This window comes from Lipotes vexillifer, unplaced genomic scaffold, assembly GCF_000442215.2.
Source record: "Lipotes vexillifer unplaced genomic scaffold, Lipotes_vexillifer_v1.1 scaffold792, whole genome shotgun sequence".
NCBI lineage: Eukaryota > Metazoa > Chordata > Mammalia > Artiodactyla > Lipotidae > Lipotes > Lipotes vexillifer.
The window spans coordinates 367,565-387,621 of NW_006795663.1; the positions used below are offsets into that span (position 1 = coordinate 367,565).

Sequence of the window (20,057 nt, forward strand, 5' to 3'; positions counted from 1 at the left end):
CCTGCTGATTTTTATGCTAATTTATACACTTGAATTTTAACATCAGCAATATTGTTTTCATTGGCAAATTCACTTAGTTTGACTATGTTCTCCTATCAGATTTTATCATGTCTGATTTAGAGCAAAGTCACCACTTAATGTTTTGTCTAAGGAAGAATGACAGAATCATAGAGGGTGTTCTCTTGTTTTTTTTGTTGTTGTTGTTTGTTTTTTTATAAAATTGGTGTAAAAAGATGCCCTTGGTCTCCGTTTTCTCCTTTTCTATTTGTTGTACTCATTCTGCATGAAAATGGTTCTTTTGCTTGTTGTGGGATAACAGTTGTTTGGCTACTGCTATTGCTATAGTGAGAATAAAGGGATCCTTCAGAATATTCAAAGCCTAACTCAGCAATTTGCATATAATGGACTAAATTACTTATGTAGTCTGTTCTGAGCTTTTTACAAATCACAGATTTACTTTGCTAACTTCACAGTTCTGTGATTGAAATTCCATGGAATATTAGTATTTAATTATCAGTGAAAGGAGAATATAAGTAGAATTCCTAAGAGCAAATGTTGTGGGTTCTTTCTTCAGTTCTTACTTATGCTGTCTTGGTATAAGAAAATGTGTAATGCATTTTGAAAAATGTTGTTAAAATATTTTCTCATTTTAGAAGAACGAAGGTAAGTATTTCATTTAAAAAAGACATCTTCAAATGTTGCTCTTAATTATTGCTGTTGTTTCTGAAAGGTATACAAGTACTTATTCCAAATACCCATCTTCCTTTTCTTAATCTTTTAATCCATGGGACATGTTTGAAAACAGTCTACAAATGTTTTGGAGGGAACTTGAATTAATTCTTTTTAACTTTTAAATAATTGCAAGTAGTTTATTTGCATCATTGATTTTCATGACTCTCAGCCTGACAACCCCAGGCCTAATTGTATTCCAGTTAGGTATATATGGGTGTAGAATAGGAAGGCATCAATTTCAGCAGCAGCTGCATGAGGATATTGTACATTGTACACATGCACATTTATTTCTACATTTGTGGAAGCTGGGATTTTCCATTACTTTAGGTAGTTTATTTTCCATTATAGTACTACCAATAATTAAAATTTTATAATATAAAATGATAAATTCAAGTTTTGGAGATTGTTTTTAAAAAACCGGGGGACTACTAGCCTTAGGTTATAGTAGTGGTGAATGGATGAGACAGACAGGTTTTCAGAGACAGAAAACCACAACCATACTGGCTTGAAGTGTCAGAGGATAAAGTTGAGGAGTAGCAAAGAAGCTTAAATTTAGGAGGAAAATCCTGGAATGGAGAGAGCTGCCAAAGGCTAAAACTCAAAGTTAGAGTACGAATTCTGCCATCCATACCTGGCTGACTGTTGTGAGTATTCAGGGGAGACCATAGGAGCTCTGTCAAAGAGCAATGCAAACCAAATAGGAGATAACCTTGGAAAGACACAACTGCAGTAGGTGAGATTTGCAAGTTTACTGTTTTTTTTTTTAACTGAGGGCTTTTTGTATCTCTGCATAGCTCCTCTTGGGGGATAGCTGAATTCTTACTGCCTTTAGTTGGAATCCCATAGGTAGAGGTGAGAGAGAAAGAAGCAGAAAAATATTGGAAGAAATAGTGGCTTGAAAACTTCTCATGTTTGAGAAAAACTAGCTTGGAGATTCAAGACAAGCTGTGACCTTCACCTAGAATCAATACAAAAGAAAACCACAACTAGACACATTATAGGCAAATTGCTAAATGCCAAAGATAGAAAGGAAATCTTGAAAGCAGCCCAGAGAAAATATGGTACATTAAATACAGGGGAATACAGGCATACCTCAGAGCAATTTCAGAGTCAGTTCCAGATCACTGCAATAAAGCAAATATCACAATAAAGGGAGTCACATGAATTTTTTTGGTTTCCTGGTACATATAAAAGTTATGTTTACACTATACTGTAGTCTGTTAAGTATGCAGTAGGATTATGTCGAAAAAAACAATGTACATACCTTAATTAAAAAATACTTTATTGCTGGGCTTCCCTGGTGGCACAGTGGTTGAGAGTCCGCCTGCCGATGCAGGGAACACGGGTTCGTGCCCCGGTCCGGGAAGTTCCCACATGCTGCGGAGCGGCTAGGCCCGTGAGCCATGGCCTCTGAGCCTGCGCGTCCGGAGCCTATGCTCCGCAACAGGAGAGGCCGCAACAGTGAGAGGCCCACATACCGCAAAAACAAAACAAAACAAAACAAAACAAAACTTTATTGCTAAAAAATGCTAACCATAGTCCGAGCCTTCAGGGACTAGTAGTTACATCAAAGATCACTGATCACAGATCACCATAACAAATATTATAATAATGAAAACTTTGAAATACTGCAGGCATTATCTAAATGTGACACAGAGACACTATGTGAGCAAATGCTGTTGGAAAAATGGTGCGGATAGACGTGCTCAACATAGGGTTGCCAAAAATCTTCAATTTGTAAAAAATGCAATATCTGCAAAGCACAATAAAGTGAAGTACAATAAAATGAGGTTTGCCTATAATGATATGGTTAACACTTGTCTTCTCATTAAAAGCAATGGAGGCTGAAAGATATCCAAAAATCATAATTAAAATCCAACAAAACAATTCAAGACCCCCAAACAAAAGCAGTGTTCAGGCAGTTGCTTAATTTATAGTTTGGGTCCAGACAAGTTAATTGTCTGTTAGAAGAAAAATCAAGACTGCAGGAAAACATAGCAATTCATTGTTGTTACAGTGTATTATCCACAATGTCCAATCATCAGTTAGGAAAAGTATCTTTCAAAAATGAAGCTGGAATAAAGATATTTTCAGATAAACAGATAATCTGAGGGAATTTGTCACCGTAATGTGTTCTATGAAAAATGATAATGGAAATTCTTGAGGTTAAAAGCAAATGACACCAGATGGTAATTTGGATGTATAGTAGAGGCTGATAAACCTTTTCTGCAAAGGATCAGATGGTAAATATTTTAGGCTTTGTGGGTCATATGGTCTGTTGAAACAACTCAGTTCTGCTGTGAAAGGAGCTGTGTAGACAATACATAAATAAATGAGCATGGCCACATTCCAGTAAATTTTATTATAGACCCTGAAATTTAAATTCCATATAATTTTCACATGTCACAAAAATATTCTTCCATTGATTTTTTTCCTTAACCATTAAAAAAATGTAAAACCATTCTTGGCTCTCAGGCCATGCAAAAATAGGCAGTGGGTTTGATTTGGCCCATGGACTCTAGTTCGCTGATCCATGAGTTATAGGAAGGAATAAAGAAACTAGAGGTAATACATATGTATAAAAATAAATGACTATACATATTTTCTTTCTCTCTCTTAGTTCTTTTAAAAGATATATGATTATTTAGGGTAAAAATTATGACATTGTTCTGGTGGTTTAAAATATGTCCACAAATTTTTTGATACTCCTCCCTTCAAAAGGCATGTGTTGTACTTAGTGATTTGCTTCTAAAGTGTAATGTGGCAGAACTGACAATGTGTGACCTTCGAGATTAAGACATCAAAGGTATTGTGGCTTTTCCTCCTCCATTTCATTTTTGGTGCTGCCACCTTCTCTCTATAGTGATTATTCTCTGAGATTTGCAGGGAGGAAATTAAAAGAGTGGGGAGAAATTAGGGTTCTTGGGAGCATGAGCTGAAGCCCCACTTCCACAAAGGTCAGGAGCCCTGGAAGAGGGAAGGAATAAGATGCTGGGGGAAGAGAGAGAGAGAGGGTGGAATAGTAGAATGTCACTTGAATTTAAACCCATACTTTTGACCTTCTTGGGACAATGGAGACTGTGATGTTCCTGAACAAGATGAAGGACAAGCAATTGTCAGAGAAGGGCTTGTCACTGTCCTGATGTGCCTGCCTTAATGTCCATGACCTCAGGCATCAGTATGGTCACACAAATGATTGAAAATTTAAAGTATGTTGTCTGACCAAAATGGAATTAAAATAGAAATCAGTAACAGAAAGACATCTGAGAAATCCTCACATATTTGGAAAATAACATATATAAGTAACTTAAAGAAAAATTTTAAGGGCAACTTGAAAATATTTTGGTTTGAATGATAATGGAAACACAGCATATTACAGGTTGTGGAATGCAGCTAAAGAAGTGCTTAGAAGAAAACCGGTAGCTTTAAACCCTTATATAAGAAAAGAAATGAGGTAAAAAATCAATGATGTGAGCTTTTACTTTATGAAACTACAAGAAGAAGGGCCTATTAGAGCTAAAATTACTGAATAGGAAGCTGACCAACAGTAGAGAAAATCAGTGGAAACCAAAAGCTGGTATTTTGGGTTTTTTAGTTTTTTCTTTTCTTTATTTATTTTAATACAGCAGGCTCTTATTAGTCATCAGTTTTATACACATCAGTGTATACATGTCAATCCCAATGGCCCAATTCATCACCCGCCGACCCCCACCCCCCCGCCGCTTTCCCCCATTGGTGTGCATACGTTTGTTCTCTACATCTGTGTCTCAATTTCTGCCCTGCAGACCAGTTCATCTGTACCATTTTTCTAGGTTCCACATATATGCATTAATATACGATATTTGTTTTTCTCTTTCTGACTTAACTTCACTCTGTATGACAGTCTCTGGATCCATCCACATCTCAACAAATGACCCAATTTCGTCCCTTTTTATGGCTGAGTAATATTCCATTGTATATATGTACCACATCTTCTTTATCCATTCATCTGTTGATGGACATTTAGGTTGCTTCCATGACCTGGCTATTGTAAATAGTGCTGCAGTGAACATTGGGGTGCACGTGTCTTTTTGAATTATGGTTTTCTCTGGGTATATGCCCAGTAGTGGGCTTGCTGGATCATATGGTAATACTATTTCTAGCTTTTTAAGGAACCTCCATACTATTCTCCATAGTGGCTGTATCAGTTTACATTCCCACCAACAGGGCAAGAGGGTTCCCTTTTCTCACACCCACTCCAGCATTTGTTGTTTGTAGATTTTCTGATGATGCCCATTCTAACTGGTGTGAGGTGATACCTCATTGTAGTTTTGATTTGCATTTCTCTAATAATTAGTGATGTTGAGCAGCTTTTCATGTGCTTCTTAGCCATCTGTATGACTTCTTTGGAGAAATGTCTATTTAGGTCTTCTGCCCATTTTTGGATTGGGTTTTTTTTTTTTTTTAATATTGAGCTGCATGAGCTGCTTTTATATTTTGGAGATTAATCCTTTGTCAGTTGATTCATTTGCAAATATTTTCTCCCATCCTGAGGGTTGTCTTTTTGTTTTGTTTATGGTTTCCTTTGCTGTGCAAAAGCTTTGAAGTTTCATTAGGTCCCATTTGTTTATTTTTGTTTTTATTTCCATTACTCTAGGAGGTGGATCAAAAAAGATCTTGCTGTGATTTATGTCAAAGAGTATTCTTCCTATGTTTTCCTATAAGGGTTTTATAGTGTCCAGTCTTACATTTAGGTCTCTAATCCATTTTGAGTTTATTTTTGTGCATGGTGTTATGGAGTGTTCTAATTTCATTCTTTCACATGTAGCTGTCCAGTTTTCCCAGCACTACTTATTGAAGAGACTGTCTTTTCTCCATTATATATCCTTGCCTCCTTTGTCATAGATTACCTGACCATAGGTGCATGGGTTTATCTCTGGGCTTTCTATCTTGTTCCATTGATCTATATTTCTGTTCTTGTACCAGTACCATATTGCCTTGATTACTGTAGCTTTGTAGTATAGTCTGAAGTCAGGGAGTCTGATTCCTCCAGCTCCGCTTGTTTCCCTCAAGGCTGCTTTGGCTATTCGGGGTCTTTTGTGTCTCCATATAAATTTTAAGATTTTTTTTCCTGTTCTGTAAAAAATTACCAAATGTAATTTGGTAGGGATTGCATTGAAACTGTAGATTGCTTTCGGTAGTATAGTCATTTTCACAATATTGATTCTTCCAACCCAAGAACATGGTATATCTCTCCATCTGTTGGTATTAGCTTTAATTTCTTTCATCAGTGTCTTATAGTTTTCTGTATACAGGTCTTTTGTCTCCACAGGTAGGTTTATTCCTAGTTATTTTATTCTTTTTGTTACAGTGGTAAATGGCAGTGTTTCCTTAATATCTCTTTCAGATTTTTCATTCATATATAGGAATGCAAGAGATTTCTGTGCATTAATTTTGTATCCTGCAGCTTTACCAAACTTGTTGATTAGCTGTAGTAGTTTTCAGGTAGCATCTGTAGGATTCTCTATGTATAGTATCATGTCATCTACAAACAGTGACAGTTTTACTTCTTCTTTTCCAATTTGTATTCCCTTTATTTCTTTTTCTTCTCTGATTGCTGTGGCTAGGACTTCCAAAACTATGTTGAATAATAGTGGTGAGAGTGGACATCCTTGTCTTGTTCCTCATCTTAGAGGAAATGCTTTCAGTTTTTCACCATTGAGAATGATGTTCGCTGTGGGTTTGTCATATATGGCCTTTATTATGTTGAGGTAGGTTCCCTCTATGCCCACTTTCTGGAGAGTTTTTATCATAAATGGGTGTTGAATTTTGTCAGAAGATATTTTGCATCTATTGAGATGATCATATGGTTTTTCTTCTTCAGTTTGTTAATATGGTGTATCACACTGATTGATTTGTGTATACTGAAGAATCCTTGCATCCCTGGGGTAAATCCCACTTGATTGTGGTGTATGATCCTTTTAATGTGTTGTTGGATTCTGTTTGCTAGTATTTTGTTGAGGATTTTTACCTCTATATTCATCAGTGATATTGGTCTATAATTTTCTTTATTTGTAGTATCTTTGTCTGGTTTTGGTATCAGGGTGGTGGTGGCCTCATAGAATGAGTTTGGGAGTGTTCTTTCCTCTGCAATTTTTTGGAAGAGTTTGAGAAGGATGGGTGTTAGCTCTTCTCTAAATGTTTGATATAATTCACCTGTGAAGCCATGTGGTCCTGGACTTTTCTTTGTTGGAAGATTTTTAATCACAGTTTCAATTTCACTACTTGTGATTGGCCTGTTCATATTTTCTATTTCTTCCTGGTTCAGTCTCAGAAGGTTATACCTTTCTAAGAATTTGTCCATTTCCTCCAGGTTGTCCATTTTATTGGCATAGAGTAGCTTGTAGTAGTCTCTTAGGATGCTTTGTATTTCTGTGGTGTCTGTTGTAACTTCTCCTTTTTCATTTCTAATTTTATTGATTTGAGTCCTCTCCCTCTTTTTCTTGATGAGTCTGTCTAATGGTTTATCAATTTTGTTTATCTTCTCAAAGAACCAGCTTTTAGTTTTATTAATCTTTGCTATTGTTTTCTTTGTTTCTGTTTCATTTCTTTCTGCTCTGATTTTTATGATTTCTTTCCTTCTGCTAACTTTGGGTTTTGTTTGTTCTTTCTCAGTTCCTTTAGGTGTAAGGTTAGATTGTTTATTTGAGGTTTATCTTGTTTCTTGAAGTAGGCTTGTATAGCTATAAACTTGCCTCTTCGAACTGCTTTTGCCGTATCACATAGGTTTTGGATCATCGTTTTTTCATTGTCATTTGTCTCTAGGTATTCTTTGATTTCCTCTTTGATTTCTTCAGTGATGTCTCGGTTATTTAGTAACGTATTGTTTAGCCTCCGTGTGATTGTGTTTTTTACATTTTTTTCCCTGTAATTAATTGATTTCTGATCTCAAAGTGTTGTGGTCAGAAAAGATGCTTGATATGATTTCAATTTTCTTAAATTTACTGATTCCTGATTTGTGACCCAAGATGTGATCTATCCTGGAGAATGTTCCATGTGCACTTGAGAAGAAAGTGTAATCTGCTGTTTTTGGATGGAATGTCCTATAAATATCAATTAAATCTACCTGGTTTACTGTGTCATTTAAAGCTTCTGTTTCTTTATTTATTTTCATTTTGGATGATCTGTCTGTTGGTGTAAGTGAGGCGTTAAAGGCCCCCACTATTATTGTGTTACTGTCGATTTCCTCTTTTGTAGCTGTTAGCAGTTGCCTTATGTATTGAGGTGCTCCTATGTTGGGTGCATATATATTTATAATTGTTCTATCCTCTTCTTGGATTGATCCCTTGATCATTATGTAGTGTCCTTCCTTGTCTCTTGTAACATTCTTTATTTTAAAGTCTATTTAATCTGATATGAGTATTGCTACTTTAGCTTTCTTTTGATTTCCATTTGCATGGAATATCTTTTTCCATCCCCTCAATTCAATCTGTATGTGTCCCTAGGTCAGAAGTGGGTCTCTTGTAGACAGCATATATATGGGTCTTGTTTTGGTATCCATTCAGCAAGCCTGTGTCTTTTGGTTGGAGCATTTAATCCATTCACGTTTAAGGTAATTATCGACATGTATGTTCCTATGACCTTTTTCTTGTTTTGGGTTTATTTTTGTAGGTCCTTTTCTTCTCTTGTGTTTCCCACTTAGAGAAGTTCCTTTAGCATTTGTGGTAGAGCTGGTTTGGTGGTGCTGAATTCTCTTAGCTTTTGCTTGTCTGTAAAGCTTTTGATTTCTCCACTGAATCTGAATGAGATCCTTGCCGGGTAGAGTAATCTTGGTTGTAGGTTCTTCCCTTTCATCACTTTAAATATGTCACGCCACTCCCTTCTGGCTTGTAGAGTTTCTGCTGAGAACTCAGCTGTTAACCTTATGGGAGTTCCCTTGTATGTTATTTGTCGTTTTTCCCTTGTTACTTTCAATAATTTTTCTTTGTCCTTAATTTTTTTCAGTTTGATTACTATGTGTCTCGGCGTGTTTCTCCTTGGGTTTACCCTGCCTGGGACTCTCTGCGCTTCCTGGACTTGGGTGGCTATTTACTTTCTCATGTTAGGGAAGTTTTCCACTATAATCTCTTCAAATATTTTCTCGGGTCCTTTCCCTCTCTCTTCTCCTTCTGGGACCCCTATAATGTGAATGTTGTTGCGTTTGATGTTGTCCCAGAGGTCTCTTAGTCTGTCTTCATTTCTTTTCATTCTTTTTTCTTTATTCTGTTCTGTGGCAGTGAATTCCACCATTCTGTCTTCCAGGTCACTTATCTGTTCTTCTGCCTCAGTTATTCTTCTGCCTCAGTTATTCTGCTATTGATTCCTTCTAGTGTAGTTTTCATTTCGGTTATTGTATTGTTCATCTCTGTTTGTTTGTTCTTTAATTCTTCTAGATCTTTGTTAAACATGTCTTGCATCTTCTCAATCTTTGCCTCCATTTTTTTTCTGAGGTCCTGGATCATCTTTACTATCCTTATTCTGAATTCTTTTTCTGGAAGGTTGCCTATCTCCTCGTCATTTAGTTGTGTTTCTGGGGTTCTATCTTGTTCCTTTATCTGGTACATAGCCCTCTGCCTTTCCATCTTGTGTGTCTTTCTGTGAATGTGGGTTTTGTTCTGCAGGCTACACGATTGTAGTTCTTCTTGCTCCTGCTGTCTGCACTCTGCTGCTGTACAAAAGGCCAGTACCTCAGACTAGTCTTACATGTATTCCAGAATTTCTGCCTCAGGTTAAAAAATATGTCATCCCTTTCCTGGAGAATACTCATACCGAAGTAGAAGGCAGAAATGTACACCGGCCCACTGAGCGCCTGGTCGCACAGCACCTTGACCAGGATGGCGCACAGCGCACACCCTGGCAACAGATGTGCAGCCACACGTAGTTGAAGTTTGTGTGGAAGACCACCGCCACGGTGGCCACGTGCCGCGTCTGCCACCAGTCGGCAGGCCCGCCCTGCAGCGGCTGCTACAGCACGTCGCCAGCTGAGAAGAGCGCGGCGTCCAAAAGCTGGTATTTTGAAAAGAGCAATGAAGTTAATAAAGCTTTAGTCCAGCACCATTCAATAGAACTTTCTGTGAGGATGGAAATGTTCTCCAACTATGCTGTTCTAAACTGTAGCCATTAGCCATATGTGGTTGTTAAGCACCTGAAATTTTTTAAAAATTTTAAAACTGAAGTTTTAATTAAATCAGTTTAAATTTGAATGGCCATGTGTAGCTAGTGGCTGCTGTATTGGATAGTGCAGTTCTGGCCATTCTGATCAAGAAATATGAGAGAAGACACAAATACTGTTATCTGAAATGAACAGGTGGACACAGTTATATATGGCATAGACATCAAAAGGTTGAGGAAAGATTGTGAACATTTATGCCAATATATTCAACAACTTAGATGAAATGGACAGATTCCTTGAATGTCAACAGTTGTCAAAATTGACCCAAGGAAAAATAAAGCATCTCTTTATCTTTTTAGTCCTGTATCAATGATTGGATTCATAAGTAAAATCTTCCCACACATGAAAACAAAAAAGACCAGGCCCATATAGCTTCAGTAGTCAATTTTATTTAAGAAATGTTTTCTTTTTTTTTTTTTTATTTTTATTTTTGGCTGCGTTGGGTCTTCGTTGCTGTGTGCAGGCTTTCTCTAGTTTCGGTGAGGAGGGGCTACTCTTTATTATGGTGCACTGGCTTCTCATTGTGGTGGCTTATCTTGTTGCGGAGCCTGAGCTCTAGGCGCACAGGCTTCAGTCGCTATAGCACGCGGGCTCAGTAGTTGTGCCGCGTGGGCCCTAGAGTGCACGGGCTTCAGTAGCTGTGGTTTGTGGCCTCATTAGTTGTGGCTCATGGGCTCTAGAGCGCAGGCTCAGTAGTTGTGGCACATGGGCTTAGTTGCTCCATGGCATGTGGGATTTTCCCGGATCAGGTATTGAACCCATGTCCCCTGCATTGGCAGGCAGCTTCTTAACCACTGCACCACCAGGGAAGTCCTTAAGGAATGTTTAAGAAAGCAATTATACTGGTTCTCCTCAACTCTTTCAGAAAACAGAGGAGCTAGTAGTATACAAATCATATCATGAGACCAGTATTATTACTCTAAATCCAAAATTAGATAGCATTACAAGAAAATTACAGTCTAACGTTCCTCACAGTGAGAGGTGTAAAAATCCTTAACAAAATAAGAGCAGCCTGAATTCAGCAATATATTTAAAGAATAATACATGAAGACCAAGTGGAAATTCAGGAATGAAAGATTAGTTTGATATAGAAAATCAGTCAATATAATGTATTATATATATGTATATATAGTCATAATTTATAATATAGATATTAATCATCTAAAAAAGAAAAACCATATCATCTTAGTAGATGGATATAAATAATTTGTCATAATTCTATGCCCATTCCTATTTAAAAACTTTTAGCAGCCTAGGAATAGAAGGCAACTTCCTCAACTTCATAAAGAATACACATAAAAATTCTACAGCAGACTTCATATGTAATGGTGAAAGAATGAGTAATTCTTCCCTGACATTAAGAACAAGGGAAAGATAGCTGCTTTTGCCTCTCAGATTTAACATTGTACTAAAGGTCATTGTGCAACAAGGCAGCAAAAAGAAATAGGTACATAGATTGAAAAGGAAGATGTAGACAGCATGATCATCTACATAGAAAGTACTAATGGGTTTAAAAAATGCTTCTTTAATCTGAAAAGTGAATTTAACAGTCTCACAGTATACCAGCTAAATATAGAAAATTAAATTGTAATATTCTAGCCATGATCACTTGGAAAATGAAATTTATAAATTTCATTTATATATCTGTGACAGCCAGCTACAGTAGTTATTCCCCATTTATCCCCATCTCCTAGTGTTTGCAACTGTGTGCAGTCTCCTCCCACATTTTACCAGTGTTGGTCTATGTGACCTATAGAACATAGCAGAAGTAATAGTACATCACTTCTAAAATTGTTAAAAAAGACTATAGGGCTTCCCTGGTGGCGCAGTGGTTGAGAGTCCGCCTGCCGATGCAGGGGACACGGGTTCGTGCCCCGGTCTGGGAGGATCCCACATGCCGCAGAGCGGCTGGGCCCGTGAGCCATGGCCGCTGAGCCTGCGCGTCCGGAGCCTGTGCTCCGCAGCGGAAGAGGCCACAACAGTGAGAGGCCCGCGTACCGCAAAAAAAATAAAATAAAAAAGACTACAGTTTCCATCTTAGGTACTTTCTCACTTGCTAGCTCTCTCTCGGATCACTGTCTCTTGGAGGATCAAGCTGCTGTTGTGAGTAGCCCTACTGAGAATCCCACTGAAGCCTCTAGTCAACGGCAGTGGAGAACTTTGAGGCTTGCCTCTAAGGTCACATGAGTGACCTTAGACACAGGTCCTTTAGTTCCATTCTAGTTTTGAAATGACCACAGCCTTGGCTGACAGCTTGAATACGACTCATGAGAGACCCTGTCAGAACCACCCAGCTAAGCAGCTCTTGAAACGTGTTCCTCTACAAAGTCTGTGATATTACGTGTTAGTTTCAAGTGCTAGGTTTTGAAGGGATTTGATATGCAATGGATTATAATATAGCATACCAAAACATGAAATATTTACGGATAAATTTACCAAATACTGTTAGACCAGTATATAACTGAGAGAAATTGAAAAATACCTAAATAAATGAAGAGAGATACATATTTTTGTATTTCTGAGATGTCAGTTCTCCCCCAGATGGATCTGTGGATTGAATGAAGTCCCAGTGAATATCAAAGCAGATTTTGGGGTAGCAATTCATATGCTGATAACTAAAATTCATATAGAAATGTAGAATATCTATAGAATGACCAAAACAATTGTGAAGAAGAATAATGATGCTGGAGATCTTACACTATATGATTTTAAGATTAAAATAATCATGACATTGTTCTCTTAGTGTAAGCAAGAGAGCAATAGAAACCTACTGTATAGCACAGGGAACTGTACTCAATGCTCTGTGGTGACCTAAATGGGAAGGAAATCCAAAAAAGAGGGGAAGTATGTATATGTATAGCTGCTTCACTTTGCTGCACAGAAGAAGGTAACACAACATTGTAAAGCTACTATACTCCAATAAAAAATTTTTAATAATTTTAGAAAAATTGAATAAAATCCTTTTCTATAGAAAAAAAAAAAACAGAGTCCAGGAAAAGATCTATACATGTATTGTCCATTGATTTTCCCCAAAGGCCCTCAGATAATTCAGTGGGGGTATATATAGTCTTTAAAAAAATAAACAGCACTGGAACAACCTGGATATCCATATGTTCAAGAGAACTTTGACCCTTACCTTATATTATACATAAAAATTAACTTGAAATGGGTCATACAGCTCTTTGCAAAGAACAAAACTATCAAACTGATAGAAGAAAACCTGAGAGAAAATCTTTGCAGTCTTGGGATGAAATTTATTAGATGGGACATAAGAGCATGAAGTATAAAAGGAAAAAATTGAGAAATTAGAGTTCACCAAAATTGAAAACTTCTACTTTAAAAAAGATATTGTTAAAAAAAACATAAAGCATATCACAGCCTGGGAAACAATATTCATAATAATTTATAATACATAACCGATAATGGGCTTCAAAATATTAAAAAAAAAAACCTCCTGCAATAATAAGAGAAACAGTTCAGTTAAAAATGGTCAAGAGGGGACTTCCCTGGCAGTCCAGTGGTTAAGACTCTGTGCTTCCACTGCGGGGGGTGCAGGTTTGATCCCTGTTTGGGGAAGATTCCCACATGCCACGTGGTGCAGCCAAAAAAAATAAAAGTTACTTTCTGATTAAAAAGAAAAAAATGGTCAAGAGGTTTAAGCATACACTTAGAAAAGAAGATATATGAATCATCTATAGGTGCATTAAAGATTACCAGCTTTATAAGTCATTAGGGAATGCAAATTTTAATCACAGTGAAGTCACATTAACACCCTGTGTCATGGCTAAAGTTTAAGAAGTTGACAGTACTGATGATGAGTGTGTGGAGCAGCTGGAATGCTTATTCACTCTGCTGGCAATGTAAAATATAGTACAGTTATTTTGGAAAACAGTGTCAGTTTTTTATAAAGGTAAGCATATGCTTTCCATATGTTCTCTCCATGTAAGAAATGAACACATATGTTCACATGAAGACTTTTTATAGATCCAACTCTAAAATGTAATGTTGAGTGAAACCTTACACAAAAGAGAACATACTGTTTTATTCCACTTATATCAAATTCCAGAAAATGCAAACCAGTCGATATGGACAGCAAGTTAGTGGTTGCCTTGGTCCAGGAGGATGTGTGGTGGATTGTCAAAGAAAGGGCTTGAGGGAACTTTGGGAGATGATGGAAATTTTTCTTTTCTTTTTTTGGCCATGCCACATGGCATGCTGGATCTCAGTTCCCCCACCAGGGATCGAACCCATGTCCTCTGCAGTGGACGTGCAGAGTCTTAACCACTGGACCTCCAGGGAAGTCCCCGGAAATATTCTATATCTTCTTTTGGTGACAGTTTTGTCAAAACTTAACTAACTATATGCTTATAATGAGTATGTTCTACAATATATAAATTTTACCACAATTTTAAAAATTAATTGCATATCATGAAGCCTGACATAAGTCATAGATAGATATCTAGGAGAGACTATTTTTCATGGAATTAAGCATACCAAAAATAAAAATACGTTATGGGAGCCCCAGGAAGTGTCCACACCTTACTCATCAGGGCCTCCTCGGGACCAGAGTGGGAACTAGCCAGCTTGCCTGATCTTGGGGAAGGCTTCAGTGCTGGGAAGACCTGACCATCTTTTGCTTTTTGCCAGGGCTGTGGCAGGGCACAAAGATTCTGACGTAGGGACCTCCACGTTACTCTCCAAAGAGTGAGGAGAAACAGCCTGGCATTTGGAGTCAGGCAGTGCCACGTACAAATTCTGGCTCTGCTACTTAGCCCCTGTATTCCTGTGTGTGGAAGATGTTGTTTCTCAGAGCCTCAGTTTCCTTCTCTGAAAGGTAGTCCCCACTGCACAGGCGCAACGCGAGGCTCAAATGTGATAATGAGTGCTAAAGCCCTTGTCTGCTATCCACTGCAGAGATTTGCATTAAAATAATTTAAAATATTCTAAAAAAAAATGTTACGTGATCAGAATTCTTGTTTGAAAATGGTAGACGGAAACAAATACAGGATATGCCAATATGTATTTTGGGGAAGACTGCAGGAAAGTCAGGGAGCTATTTCTATTGAGTTGATAGAATAAGGCTATTTATCAAATTTAGGAAATCAATGTGGATAAACAAACATGAATGTCTGCCTTACAGACAACCACAATAACAAAAATTGATTCTTTTTTTTCTTTTGTCAGCTGCAAGTGGCTTGTGGGACTTTAGTTCCCCAACCAGGGATTGAACCCATGCGTTCGGCAGTGAAAGCACAGAGTTCTAACCACTAGATCACCAGGGAATTCCCTGAATCTCTGTCTTCCAGGGAATTCCCCGAATCTCTGTCTTCTAAAGTAGCGCGAGAAACCTTTATCTATCAAATGAAAACTAACAAGGGGGAATATGGATTTGAAGAGTGAAATAAAAGTGAAACAAAATACAAGAAACAAGTACTGTGATTTAAATTAATAAAAATAGATTAACATCACCAATTAAAATCTCAAAATGAATTTTTCAAAAAGTTTAATTAAATGATATCTAGATTCTTAAAATGATAAAAATAAAAGGATGGAGAAAGCTATGTCAGGCAAAGGTGAACAATAGCAGTAAATAAAACTAGATAGTAATTTGAGCAGATCTTCATCAATAGAATTTATAAAAAGATTTAGTTGAGAAAGACAGAAGCTGAACTCACTAGGAAGTTTTGAGAAACTTGTAAAATACAAGTTATTATTTTATAAAACTTAATGCCTAATTTGCTTGATTAATGGGAAGAAAATAAGGTGAAAATAAATACTGGGTAACAATAGCTGTGATAGGAAGGGGACGACTTGTATCAGAGATTTAAAGGTTCTCGTACTCTTTAGAAAAAGAGAATAGAGAATTAGTTTAGAATTCATGAATATGTTAAAAATTCAAGAATAATCAAAGGAGGAGAGTGTATATAACTTCCAAAACAAAACAAAGAAATCAGAATATAAAGGAAATAGTTCAGTAGAAGTCTGGGTAAAAGCATACAATAATTAGGGTAGATACAAAACATAAAATAAGGCAGAAAAAATTCCAGATATATCAGTAATACCAACAAATTAAAACAAACCCAACTAAACAGTTTAAAAAAAGATTATGCAATTAAAATAAAATTCAGCTGTAAGATGTTTATAAGAGACAAACCTAAAGCATATGAACACAGAAAGATATGACCACAAAAATATAAAATATTCGAATAAAGTTGTATCAGAAAGTTTATTCTTACTCTCTTGTACATTTTCGCACCCCCTTTAGACAACTCCTCTTAAGATGTCTGTTACTATAAATTAATTTTGCCTTTTCTAAAACAGAAATGGAAGCATACAGTATTCTTTCGTGTTCTGATTCTGTTATGTAACATAATTATATATGTATTCATTTATGTTGTTCCCTATATCAGTAATTTGTTGCTGAGTTGTATTCCATTGTATATGTATATTCAATTGTGTATACAACTTTGTGTTTATCATTTCTTTCTTTTTTTTTATCATTTATTTCTTGATGGATATAAGGTTTGTACTGTCTTGAGCTATTGTGAGGAACCCTGCTATAAACATTCTTGTTCAGTTCATTTTGTGTATATAAATTTTCATTCCTTGTGTAAAAGTTACGATGGAGTTTACTGTGTCATAAAGTAGACATATGTTTAACATCATTAGGAACTATCAAACTTTTGGCACTTTAAAGATGTTCCATTTTCTTTTGTCCTACATTATTTGCAATGTTAAACTCAGATGTCATTCTGTTGTCATTCTTTCATATCTAATATACCTTTTTTCATCTGGCTGCTTCAAGATTTTCTCTTTATGTTTTCATTTTCAGCAGTTTGACTGTGATGTCCCTAGATATCATTTATATTTATATTTGTGCTGTTTGGTATTAGCTATACCTTTTGGACCTGTGCTTCATTATTTTTCATCAAATTTAGGAAATTTTTGGTCAGTATTTTTTCAGAAATCTTTTTCTGCTGCAATTTCTCTTTTTCTTCTGAGACCCCAATTACGTGCTCTTAGAATATTTGATATTGTCTCAGATTCCTCATATTCTGTGGAGTTTTCTTCTTTGTTCTTCCTGTTCTTCATATTGGATAATTTTTATTTATTTGATATCAAGTTCATTATGCTGTTTCAAGTTGCCTTGTAAAACCATAGAATGAATTTTTCATTTCAGAAAATTTCTATTTATCTGATATCAAGTTCATTATGCTGTTTCAAGTCTCCTTGTAAAACCATAGAATGAAATTTTCATTTCAGAAAATTTCAGTTTTCAGTTCCAGAATATCCATTTGGATTCTTTTTACAGTTTCCATTTCTCTCCTGAGATTTTTCTGTTAGGTCATAAGACTGTCTTATACTTTAAGTCATTGAACATTATGATAGCAATTTTAAAGTCCTTTTATGCTAACTCCAACAAGTGGGCAATGTTGGGATCTGATGCTGTTGAAATGGGATCAAGAAGAAAGGTGCACAGGACTTCATTTTCTAATCTCAGTGGTCAGTTGCAAGTGTTCAGTATATTATTCCTTTAAAATAGTTAATAATTAATGTTTAAAAAATCATTACACAAAGGGGAATAACATGCATAAAAGAAACACCCTGTTGTGTTGGCAACACCAAAAACGAGAAGAAAATTCCTGGTGAGCACTTTACAGTTTAAGAAGAATTTAAGAACATGAATCCAATAAAGCAGTAGCACAAATTTAAGACTATGAAATATCAGAATGATGTTGAAATAGATTTTGAACTACTAAAACAAGTAGTGGCATAAATCAACACCTATATGATCTCAATAGAGGAAACATATCTGAAAATTGCATTACTGATATTAAGGAAAGACTTGAAGTGATTATATTTCAATATGCGGAAGAAAAGAATCATATGGTGAATAGAAAATGATAATTTGTCATAAGGATATTTGGTGTCCATGACTTAGGAACTGAATAAATGAAACAAAAACAATGCATTCAAATATGTAAGAAAATAAAGTTGTTCAAAGTTCTAACTGAATTTGTTGATCCCAAGACATATGTTTTCCAGTAACAGTTTTTATGTGGGTATAGATGTGTCTTCAGTTCTGTTGGGTATATACTTAGTAGTGGAATTTCTGGGTCATATGGTAACTCTGTTTAAGTTTTTGTTGAACTGCTAGACTTTCGCAAAGTGACTGTATCATTTCACATTCAGCAGTGTATGCAAGTTTCCAATTTTTACATGTCCTTGCCAACACTTACTATCTTCCTTTTTTATTATAGTCATGCTAGGGGGTGTGAAGTGCAATCTCATTGTAGTTTTATTTATTTTTTTTTGCGGTATGCGGGCCTCTCACTGCTGTGGCCTCTCCCGTTGCGGAGCACAGGCTCCGGACGCGCAGGCTCAGCGGCCATGGCTCACGGACCCAGCCGCTCCACGGCATGTGGGATCTTCCCGGACCGGGGCACGGACCCGTATCCCCTGCATCGGCAGGTGGACTCTCAACCACTGCGCCACCAGGGAAGCCCTCACTGTAGTTTTGATTTCATTTCTCTGATGACTAATGATGTTGAGCATCTTTTTATGTGCTTATTAGCCATTTGTGTGTTGTCTTTGGAAAAATATCTATTCATACTCTGTTCATTTTAAAATTGGGTTATCTTTTGTATTATTCAGTTGCAAAAGTTCTTTTTATACTCTGGATTCAAGCTTCTTATCAGATATTTGATGGGCCATTTTCTGTTGATACCATTTTGTGGGTTGTCTTTTCACTTTCTTGATATAGTGTCCTTTGAAGCACAAAAGTATTAGATTTTGGTTATGTCTAGTTTATCAGTCTTTCTCTCTGGTTGCTTGTGCTTTTGGTTTCATCTCTAAGTAACCATTGCCTAATCCAGTGTCAGGAATATTTACTCCCATGTTTTAAGAGTTTTATACTTTTGGCATTTGTATTTTGATCTTTTTTTTTTTTTTTTTTTTTTTTTTTTGTTCGTCGGGCCGCCCTCTCACTGATGCGGCCTCTCCTGTTGCGGAGCACAGGCTCCGAACGCACAGGCTCAGCGGCCATGGCTCACGGGCCCAGCCGCTCCGCGGCATGTGGGATCTTCCCGGACCGGGGCGAACCCGCGTCCCCACTGCATCGGCAGGCGGACTCAACCACTGCGCCACCAGGGAAGCCCTGTATTTTGATCTTTGATCCAACTTCATTCTTTTCCATGTGAACATATAGTTTTCCCAGTTTTTGTTGAAGAGATTATTCTTTTCCCATTGAATTGTCTTGGCACCTTTGTCAAAATTTAGTTGATCGTAAATGTATTTCTGTACTCTCACTTCCTTTCCGTTGATCTATTTGTCTATCTTTATGCTGGTGCCATACTGTCTCAGTTACTTTGTCTTTGTAGTAAGTTTTTAATTCAGGAAGTATGAGTCTTCCAACCATGTTCTCTTTTTTCAACATGGCTATTCTGGGTCCTTTGCATTTCCATATTAATTTTAGGATCAGCTTATTCATTTCAGTAAAAAAAAAAAAAAAGGCAGCTGGAATTTTAATAGAGATTGCATTGATCTGTAGATGAATTTGGGGAACACTGCCATCTTAACAATATTAAGTTTTCCAGTCCATGAGCGTGGATGGCTTTCCATTTATTTAGGTTTTCTTTAATTGCTTTTTATGATGCTTTGTAGTTTTTCAGTAGACAGTTTATATTTTTTGTTCAGTTTATTCCTTTTATATTATTTTATTGCTGCTATTAATGGAATTGTTTTCTTAATTTCATTTTCTAATTGTTTATTGCTAAGTTGATTTTTGAATATTGATCTTATATCTTGTAATTTTGCTAAACTTGTTTAATAGTCCTAATTTTTTTTGTGAATTACTTAGGATTTTCCACATACAAGTGTTATCTCAAAGATACTTTTACTATTTTAAATATAGTAGTGTCTATCTGTTAATCCCATACCCCTATTTTGTTCCTCCTTGCTTCCCTCTCCTCTTTGGTAACCACATGTTGGTTTTCTGTATCTGTGAGTCTGTTGCTGTTTTCCTAGTTTTTTTTTTTTTTTTTTTTTTTTTTTTTGCGGTACGCAGGCCTCTCACTGTTGTGGCCTCTCCTGTTGCAGAGCACAGGCTCTGGACGCGCAGGCTCAGCGGACATGG

The 20,057-nt window shown here is 36.6% G+C and overlaps 1 protein-coding gene across 1 annotated transcript in view; it reads left to right on the top strand.

The window, feature by feature from the left end:
• The window catches only part of MYO9A (myosin IXA), a 224,341-nt gene that overhangs the window by 79,127 nt on the left and 125,157 nt on the right, over positions 1–20,057 (top strand). The gene's annotated exons all lie outside the window — the stretch shown is intronic.